Genomic DNA, 11,016 nt, shown 5'->3' on the forward strand with positions numbered 1-11,016 from the left:
TGATGCACGCCTGTAGTCCCAGCTACTTGGGAGGCTGAGACAGGAGGATTGCTTGAGCCCAGGAGGTTGAGGCTGCAAGGAGATATGATCACGTGCCACTGTACTCCAGCCTGGATGAAAGAGGGAGACCCTGTAGAAAGAAAGAAAAAAAGAGAGAAAGGAGAGAAAGTTGGGGGGAGGGAGGAGAGAAAGAGAGAGAGAAAGAGGAAAGGAAAGGAAGGGAAGGGAGGAGGAGGAGGAGAAGGAGGAGGAGAGGAAGAGGAAGAGAAAGGAAAGAAGGGCGCGGTGGCCCACGCCTGGAATCCCAGCACTTTGGGGGGCCGAGACAGGCAGATCATGAGGTCAAGAGATCAAGACCACCCTGGCCAACATGGTGAAACCCCACCTCTACTAAAAATACAAAAACTAGCTAGGCACGGTGGCAGGTGCCTGTAGTCCCAGCTACTTGGGAGGCTGAGGCAGGAGAATCGCTTGAACCCTGGAGGTGGAGGGTACAGTGAGCCGAGATCACACCACTCCACTCCAGACTGGTGACAGAGCGAGACTCCGTCTCAAAAAGAGAGAGAGAGAGAGAAGAAATGAAAAGAAAACAAAATAAAAGGAAAGAACGGGGTTCAACAGGCAGAGTATCCTTAAAAATCTCACCCAGCCCCTCCTTCATTTAGGTAAGAAAATGGCTGAGAAGTGGCAGAGTCAAAGTTCCAATACAGGCCCATGGGCCCTCTTGGTTCACCTCCTCCAGCCCAGGCTTCTGAAACTACCTCCGATACCTGCTGTATTGCAGCAGCCATGCTAATTTAGCAGCTTCCCATCCCAGATACATAGAGAAGACGGAACCAGTTCACCATGAATCTATCCACCCAGGCATTTAGACACAAAGATGAAAATGAGACAGGCCCTGTCCTCAAGAAACTCCTAGTCCAACAGAGGAAGGGGGAGGGTGTGGGTAAACAGGGCCATTGAGCTCTGTCCCAGCAGTGGGGACAGCCTTGCACGGAGCCACCCTCACTCCTGCAGCAACTTCCCTTGTGCCAGACAAGAAGAGAGTGAATGCAGACCCCCACCTTAGCTTTCTTGGCCTGGGGCTCTGTCCTGCTCTTCCTAGCAAGAACACAAAACACAGATACACACCAATAGAGACACGTATCTTACCACTACTGAGGGAGAAAGAAAAGAAAAACTAAATCACTGGGAACCGCAGCAGGGTGAGAGCCCAGACCTCGGCAAGTCCCGGTTTCAGAGGCGACAGCATCTTTAAATGCCACAGGAATGTGCTCCTAGCTGAGGCAGATGCGTGGATTTAACACCCGACCCCAGCTGTCGCAGAGCGCGAGGAAGCTGCACAGTAAACCCCTTACACATCAACCTCTGAGGACTGGTTTTTCTGCACCTGGTGGTCCTTCTAGACATCTAGGAGGATCGTGTTCTCAGGAGAGGACTTGCATGTATGCTGAAGAACACTGCCCCAGCGGGTCACGTGCAAGATTCCACCTTCAAGCGACATAGCTGACACTCTGCAGCCCACTTGTCACTTGTAACAAACCTCAGTGGGTCACACAGTGAGGGGAGGCAAGGCTGCATAAGGCAGTGGCTGAACTATCCCAGAAAACAAGGATCACAGGCCCCCAGTGACACCAATGTTGCAGAAGCACCTGCAGTGGCAAGTCAGATGTCCACCAGGGCCAGGCAGATAATAAGGAGTTGGGGGTCTGCAGAGGCCTGGGGAGTGTCTGCACCATCCAAAGAAATCAATTGTTCTGCACAGTGGTAAGGACCCAGTGTTCCCAGCACTTCCAAACCTTTGAATGAAGCCAGAATTCCAGATAATTATGTGAAATCTCCAATTACTAAATACTGGCAACAAATTCGTATTTTTTTCAAATAATCTGAGAACCAAGCAAAATACATCTGTGGGTAGATTGGGCCCCCCCAGATATTCATTGTGTGAACGACCCTGGGAAAAGCCCTTTCTCCAAGGACCCTGGACACTCACACAACCCATTAAATTCCTCTCCTTCCTCCCAAGCTAAGCATCACGCCATTCAACAGACAGGACTAGCAAGCTCAGGCCAAGGTCACTGTGTCCCGAGCAGGGTGGGCTAGGGGACCTTTTGCACGATGTTTTCCCTTGGGCTATGGGACCAGGTCATCTGGCCAGAGAGTAAAGTCTTTACTAGTAGAAGTGACCCTCTGAGCTTGTGACATTGAGTCCCCTGCCTCTGGGCAGAGTCCCCCAGGCATCCGTGCAGGGCTGCCCGAGAAGCTGGACCCGCTCTGATTCAGCCAGCGGGAAGTTCCACAGCCTCCCAGGGCAGAAGGGCTTGCAGGAGATTTGCTTAAACGCGACGGATTTCCGCTCGCTGGTTCTCTGTGGAAGGTGGAAGAATTACCCCCTGGTCATTAGGGACTCACCCTTTCACAGCAGCAGAGCGTGTGTGACCTGGGTGATTTAAATTTTAGTTTTTGTCAACATGTGCTTTCATCAGACTATTCTTTTAATACATTGCATACATATATATTTATAAACAGATACTAAATAGACATAGATATATATTTAGGCATGTGCATTTATTTTTATGTTTTTTTATCTCATAGCTCCTTGCTAATGCATATAGACTGAGTCCAATATGATAGTTAAAATGTCACATTCCTGCAAATGGATTTCCAGATATTGAAATGTGATCACTGAGGCTCAGTGGGAATCCCTTTACTCTCAGATTCCCTGATTCAATGCCTTCTGGTTTCAACAGAAAAGCAAGAGGCTCCAGGCACTGCATTCAGGGGCTGCCACGAAAGCACCCACAAATCCTTCATGAAAGGGGAGACGTGGACATATTCTTTTTTTATTCTCTGACAGGTATCTGTTTGCGTGCACATCCTTGAGTGCTTGCATCTCGTGTATTCGAAAATCCTGTTTAAGAATGCAAAGGTCCATATAGTGTCATTAAAACAAATGAGTATAACCCTTTGGTCATCTAGGTGAAAGCATTTTGTTGTTGTTTTTTTTCAAATTGCTATTGCTATATATAAATGTAACGTATAGCAATAACCGTAGAAAGATACTGTGCCCTTGTGTATGGATAATTAAAATAGGAACATCTCTGGACTAAATTAAAATGTGTAAAAACCAAATCCTTATAGCATCCATGAAATTACAGAAGCTACAAGTGAATCACTAGCCCAGGGACGAAGCATTTCTCTCATTACTTCATGAACCTCTTCCATGATCACAGTTTTACATTTTCACAAATCTACATGGTTCTTTTTATGTCACTAAATATCTCAGCTCACTTTTACTGCCCTCCTTATAGATATGCGAGTTGGTAACAGCATGCAAACAGTCTCCAATCATTTAAGAGAAACCAACACTTTCAGTGCTTTTGATGACACTTATTACTACAAATTATGAACTAAAAAACTGAGCAGGATATGAGGAGATAAATTACATCTTTAGAACATAAAGGGGGGAAAAGGCATATTTTTCAGTATCAGAAAATCAAAACCCACGAGTCCTAATCTATGAATTAAGAAGACCTGAATACCTGAGAACGTGTACACAGATTTTTGCCCTAACCCATGACCTGCTCAACTGTGTAACTCCCCTCGACAGAAAGATCCTGATTTGCCCTTTTCTCCTCTGTACTTTGAACATAAGAGGTGTTATTACCCATAACTTTTTACTTAAAGGAATTGTGCAGCTGGGAAAATGAATGAATTTAATTATCAATGCAGTGTGAAAAAAATCATTAGAGCAAGGGCCTGGAACACCACATATTAAAAATAAACAAAGGCTATTAAAAAACAGTTCCAAAAAGGGACATCAGTTTTTCTTCAATTCTTAAAATGTAAATACCAAAAAGAAAACCATATGTAAACATCTATAGTTATAGAAGAAATTACTCTTTAAGAAAATGTTAAATGACTGACTGGATCATTTAACTTTAAATCTATACTTTATGTGGCAGTATAGGAAGGTCATTTGATTGCCATGCATAGAAAAATGAGAATTCTAATAGGTTCTCAAAGTTTCACCTTCATAAGACAAAATTTTCATTATGAAATTGTATTTAATGGTGAGCACATAGAACTTCTTCCTCAATTGCATGGGATGACACTTCTGTCAGAGGCGTGTGAACCAGAGCGACTCCATCTTGAATGGGGGCTGGGTAAAATGAGGCTGAGAACTACTGGGCTGCATTCCCAGATTGTTAAGGCATTCTAAGTCACAGGATAAGAGGTCGGCACAAGACACGGGTCGTAAAGAACTTGCTGATAAAAACAGTTGCAGTAAAGAAGTCTGCTAAAACCCACCAAAACCGAGGTGGCCACCATGACCTCTGGTCGTCCTCACTGCTACTCTCCCACCAGTGCCACAACAGTTTACAAAAGCCATGGTAATGTCAGGAAGTTATCCTATATGGTCTAAAAAGGGAATATGTGAATAATCCACACCTTGTTTAGCAAATCATCAAGAAATAACCATAAAAATGGGCAACTAGCTGTGCTTGGGGCTGTTCTGTCTATGGCATAGCCATTCTTTTATTCCTTTACTTTCTTAATAAACTTGCTTTCATTTTACTCGATGGACTTGCCCTGAATTCTTTCTTGCGCGAGATTCAAGAACCCTCTCTTGGAGTCTGGATCGGGACCCCTTTTCTGTAACATCTTTCCAGCGACCACAGAAGGGACTACAGTGAGGAAACCCCCAACCCAAAGGTTAACTTTGGGTAAGTGTTGGTATCCTGTAACACTTCCATAAACAAAGGAAGCTTGTCTTTACCTTTCTGAAAGACAGCAGAATTCTATCTTTTAACTAAATTTTTAAAAGCAACTCTAGATTAATATTCCCTCCATGACTGGAGAGTGAAAGCACTGATTTAGCTGAGTATTAGGGGAAAATACTAAGCACAGGTGCCTGGGAAAGGTCTTTCTAGTGGGCAAAGACTATGGAGAAACATGTTTTCTAGGCAAACAAGAATGTTGAACTGCTTATTTGAGGTTCAGAATTTTCTGCTTGGGACCAAATTTGATCTGTAGCTGCAGACTTCCCATGGAGTATTTACTGCAGGGCCATTTACCAGTTGGAATCTGGAGGAGTCCAGGAAAGATGAATGGAGGCTCAGTTGTTTCCATCTGAAAGTGAATGGGGCATCTGAAATTGAATGGGGCCCTGGATCCTGTAAACATATGAGATCTTAGCCTCTGATAGCCAAGTTTGGAAAATCAATGAAAGCAATAGACTTTCTCCCGTGCCCAACGCACACACAAAATAATAATAATAACAATAATGCAATGTGGCTTACACTTTCAAGAGGTTTATGGACCACCTCAAAGCTCATGCATGCACCCATTTCCCCAGGCCCAAGAGAGAAGAGACAGATCCACCCAGGACAGAGGGTGACCCAATGGTGGTCTATCTCCAGCTAAAAAGCAGGAGCAAATCCCACAGGAGCAAACTAAGGGAAGACAAAATAATTCCACCTGGGAGGGGAAGAGCAGGAGGTCTTTTCTTCCATCAGCTCAAGGAAGCCTACTTTCTGACCGTAGCCACAAGAGTTAGACACTGAAGAGTGGAAGAGTGTGTGGGAGATGCCCAGTGCCACAGAAACGAGACGCTTTCTGAACAGTGAATCCAGTCTCCAGCCAGAGGGAGGAGGGCCCAGGAGCTGCCACGTATCCTCAGCTATAGCCTCTCCCTCTGGTGGACCAGAGCCGCCAGTTGATGCTGGAAGAGAGAGGTGCAGGCTGAAACCCACATCAAATGATTGTCACTAACCAATATCACACAGTTGTTTTTACTTTTGCCAAAAGCTTTGGTGTATGTGTGGTTCCTGATTTACTTATGTCCACGTCTCTCCTCTCCCCTGGGTTTCCCAATGCCTCTCTGGGAGGTTAGGTTCTAAGACAGAGTCCAGTTGGTTCTTCCCAAACTCTCTGGGCCTGGATCCCTGCCTGGATCTGCCTTCAGGGATAGCCATCAGAATGGCACACCGCACCTGCCAGTCCCCTCTCTGAGCCTCAGTGGCCCCATCTCTAAAACCAGGACACTGAACAAAAGCATCTGAAGGTGAATGGGGCCCTGGCTCCTGTAAATATATGAGGGCTTAGCCTCTGATAGCTAAGAGCCTTTTGGAAATTCAATGAAAGTGATGGACTTTCTCCCCACCACAAAAAGATAATAATGCAATGTTGCTTACAATGTCAATTTCATGGACCACCCCAAAGCCCCGGCATCCACTCCAAGCTAAGAGCCCCTGACCTGGCTCAAAACCACCATCCTCACCACCATAAGTTTTAATGTGAAGGAAACTGAGCCCCAGAGAAGAGGGTAGAGTGTCCCAAAACCACGCAGAAGGAAAATGACCAAACTGGAGAGAGAACCCATTTCCTACCTCCCAGGCAATATCCTTTTCCTGGGCTCTTCTGCCCTCTGCACTCCTTCATTCTCATCAGTGCCTTTCTGATTATCCCCGGTGTTGCCACCTTTTTGGCTCCCCAGGCAGGAATTTGATATCTGGGCCTCACAGGTCACCCCCACTCCAGAGTTCACCTCCCAGCAATGGCAGGGACGTGGGGAAGGAATGACGAAGGTAGAACACGGGAGCCAGAAGGGGCACTATGGGTCCCAAAATGCCACGGCCATCAGGTAAGCACTGGATGACCCTGGCTGAGAGAGGGGACAATGGAGACAGAAAGGGGCCACCTGTCCCTTCCACGCAGAATAGGTGGCCCTAAGCTGTTGTTTCAAAAAGCACATTTGCTGTCTTCAAAAAAATATATATGTGGAGGAGGAGGAGGAGGAAGAGGAAAAAAAAAAAGATGCTCAGGCTAGATAAATTCAGAATGATTTGAATACATTACTGTAGTTAAGTTTAGTACATAAAGTACTGAGGATGGCTCTGCCGTGCATTTCAATGAAGCCCAAAATAATGAGGCACTAGCTGGGCTGTTGCGGCTTCGGCAGAGCGATTCTGCCCTAATAAGTGGGAAGGAGGTGGCCACGGCTCCCTGCCTATGAATTGTCCTCATGGGATTTGGCCCGGCCTCTGAGGGGAAGGCAAATGGAAGATGAGAGAAGCCGGGCAATTGGGATGAGAGACTGAACACCTGGAGAGAAGAGTGAGCCCATGTGGAGCATTTCCAGGCTTGAACCAGCCAAGGCATCCTTCAAGGTGCAACAAAAATCTATCCCCTTAGACCTTCCAGGTTTTCCCGAGGGAGGCTGTAGGGGGACATGGAGTTCAAATACCAGGAGGGCAGCCTCCAACCTGCTTCTACCAGCTCTCTCGTCTCCACCTCCTCAGACCCTACACTCCCATCCAGAGAAAATGGAAAGACATAACTTAGAAACCAAGAGGCCCAGAGGGCACCAGCGATTCCCTCCAGGATCCATCACAGGGAGGAGATTAAGGAGAGGAGGAAGGGAAGGGTGAGAAGAGAAGGAAACGAGGGAGGGAGAAAGAGCAAGGGAAGAGAGGAAGGAAGAAAGAGACAAAACAAAGTCTCCCATCTGTAGCTGCCTCAGCCCCTGAATGGAGAGAGATGCTGTGTGTGGCTTTCTCCAGCATTTCCGGGGCCTGAAATGGCTAAATCTGCAAGAGCTAGAGGAGGAGAGACTGACTCCATCACCACTGTGTGAGTCATGTGTTCCAGACAACAGCCTAGGAGCCAACATCCAGGTTGTAGGGACAGGGGAGTGCAGCTGTGGCTCAGAAAAAGAACACTAGAAAACATGATGGCCCTCTGGGAGGACCCCTTGTAGAGCCTGGTCTCTGACTCCATAAGCAGGCATTTGACACTTAGACGCTGGAGCAGAAAGAGCCGTGAAGGCAGCAGACCTGATCCTAGGCAGTGACAAAAGAGGGTTTCCTTTCCCTTCAGTCTCCAGCCAGAGAAGCTGGGAGTTCTCTCAGGTGAGCCCAGCAGATGTTACGAGCTTGCAAATAAAGGGTGAAAGTGACCAGCCTCCGTCTAAAGGGAAACCCAAGCCTGTGGCCAGCCTCTCACTGAGAAAATATAAATAGTTAAATCCGTAGAATCAGCCTCCTTTTCTGTTCTCTGGATATAACTTGCTCCTGGACGTCTGTGAGTAGTTAGCTGAAAAGCTGTTGGGGTGGACATCTGTTGTTTTTGCCTGCCCAGCCGCTTTTCTCCTTTTACTGGAAATAGCATCCCGATTTTCCTTGAGGAATCACTCCTCCCCCATGCTCTATCCATGTGGCCTTAGGTGGAGCTGAACCCACCCCCAGCTCCAGGGACAGGCAAGTGACCCAGACCAGGACAATGAGGGCATCATATCCCACGGGCCACCATGATTGGCTCACGGTTTGGGATAGAAACTAATACAGAACAGCCCGACTCAATAACAGGTCTTTGTGTAAAAAGAGAATCTTTTCACTGAAGTTCCAGAGAAGATAGATGAATGTCTGGTGCTACTCACAGCCATCTTGCCACCACAAAGAGAGACTCCAAGCTGCCTGAAAATGGGGTTAAGGCAGAGAACACCAGAGCTGAAGCCTGCTGACAGCATTCTTGCCCCTGGATCCAGCTACACCTGAAGCTCTACCCCCTGGGAATTTTAGTTACAGGAGCCACGTTCATCTGTGGTTTGACAAGCCCATCTGACGCGGGCTTCTTGCAAAAGCCTTGACTAAGATAAACTCACTTATAGAGTCTTTTTTTTTTTTTTTGAGACCTTTGGAGACTCTCTAAGGGAGTCTATCTTAGTCAAGGTTTATGGAATCTATCATAAGTTCACAGATTGACTGATAAACATATAAGGTGACTTCGCCCATTTGTGCTACCATAATGATACCTGAGACTGGGAAATTCATAAAAAACAGAAATTTATTTTCTCACCTTTCTGGAGGTTGGGAAGTCCAAGATCAAGGTGACAGCAGGTTCAGTTTTCTGCTGAAGGTGCTGTCTATCTCCAAGATGGTGCCTTGCTGCTCCATCCTCTGGAGGGAAGAACCATGTCCTCATGTGGCAGAAGGTAGAAGGGTGAGCCGGTTGAATACTGCATAAAGCCTTTTTCATAAAGGCCTTAATCCTACTCACAAGAAAGGAGTAGCCAGGCTCAGTGGCTCATGCCTGTAATCTCAGCACTTTCAGAGTCCAAGGCAGGAGGTCACTTGAGCCCAGGAGTTTGAGACCAGCCTGAGCAATATAGTGAGACCCCATCTCTGCAAAAAATTTAAAAAATTAGCCTGTTAGAGTGGTATGCACCTGTAGTCCCGTCTACTTCGGAGGCCAGGGTAGGAAGATCACTTGAGCCTAGGAGTTTGAGACGACAGTGAGCTATGACCACACCTTTGCACTCCAGCCTGGGCAACAGAGAAAGACCCTGTTTCTGAAAACAAAAGAGAGAGAGAGAGTTGCCCTCATGGCCTAATCACCTCTTAAAAGCTCCACCTGTTAGTAATATCACATTGGCCAAAACACCTGAATTTTAGAGGAGCCCCATTCAGACCACAGCATAATGGCTCCTCTGAAATCACAAGGCTGATGGGAGGCAGAAGAGCCTCCTCTCCCCATACCATGATGCCTACCGGGTTCCCAGGGTCTCCAGAAAAAGTTGCACTTCGGGCTGCACTGTGAGTGAAGGACTCCTTCCCCAGGAATACATCAAGCTGTGAAGTATTCACAGTTTTTAAATTACTCATCAAGAGCTGGATTTTTTTTTTCTCCTCCGCTACCTTAGTTACTGATTATTTCCAGATCCAGCAGATATACAAACTCTTGTTTTTAAAATGCAATCAGCACACCCACGCACCCATCTATAGAGAGTAAAGAATAGGTGCTGAAGCTCCTGGAATGTATTGCTGTTATGCAGGATGAAATGGACAGCATCACAAATGTACACTCAGCAGGAAAATACGGTTTACCTGGTAATTCAAGCTGGGGATGGATAATCAGTTCATTTCAAGTAATGAACCAAGAAAGCACTGCCATTTGGAAAACCTGGGGTCCATGCTTGTCTGTGGGATCTTGGTGTGGCTGTCATTCTTATGTGGAAGGGTCACTGCCTCTTCCAGAGGACACAGGACACCGTCTCCAGTGGGTCAGACACAGCTGATGAGAGACCACCCAGGCAGACTCCCCCAGGCTTCAGTTTCTCATCTGGCTCCAGTGGTTTCGGAGCCCACAGAGAGGTCTGTCATTTCTCCAAACGCTGGCTCTGTGGAGGGGCAGATGGTGCACAGTTCTGTCCCTGGTCTCAGGACAGGTTTAAAAGCCCTGTTTGTTGATTTCCTCTCTTGTCCTCTGGGCATTCAGTCCCATCACTGAGCTGCTCACGGCTGGGAGCTACAAGATCCTTGTAGTGGGGAATCCTTCCAAATTATCCTGACATGGCTCCAGAAAATGCTCAGGTGGTTTATGGACAATGCACTCTTACAGCTCCAGACCAGCTACTAGAGTGTAGACCAGGGCAACATCAGTGCAGGAAAATATCTCAGGAAAATAAATTCACACAGAACCCATTATAGCTGATTTTGACCTATTTTGAAGAAAATTGCACCGTTTGTAGGTGTGGGAATGATCTGTTGCAGGTGGCCCACACTGTGACCTCTCTTGTAGGCATGGAGATGAACATACTTGGTGTCAGCCACTCTCCTGCCCTGCTGGCTCAGTCACCAGCCTTTTCAGGCACGGGGTCTGCAACCATGGTTTGTGCAAACTCTTGAGCCAGGAGCCACAGACCTCATCCGGTACTTACGGCCTGCCAGACTAAGGAGTCTGAAAAATCCACACAGTCTGAGTTGTCATGCTGGGCAAAAGCCATGCCCATCCACAAGCCAGTTGTCGGCCTCCACTGGAAGCTTTGGAACTTTATTCCCATGAAACACTGACCTAATCCTTGCACTGAGACTGCTATTTACATTAAAATTGGTCACATAATGAAAAAAAAAAAAAAGATAGTTCATTAATATGCTAAGAAGTGCTAATTTGAACATTGCCGAAAAGCAATTGCAAATTCCATTTTGCAACTTGCAAATGTGATGCAGTGCAAAT

This window comes from Trachypithecus francoisi, unplaced genomic scaffold, assembly GCF_009764315.1.
Source record: "Trachypithecus francoisi isolate TF-2019V2 unplaced genomic scaffold, Tfra_2.0 Lachesis_group12, whole genome shotgun sequence".
Classification (NCBI taxonomy): Eukaryota; Metazoa; Chordata; class Mammalia; order Primates; family Cercopithecidae; genus Trachypithecus; species Trachypithecus francoisi.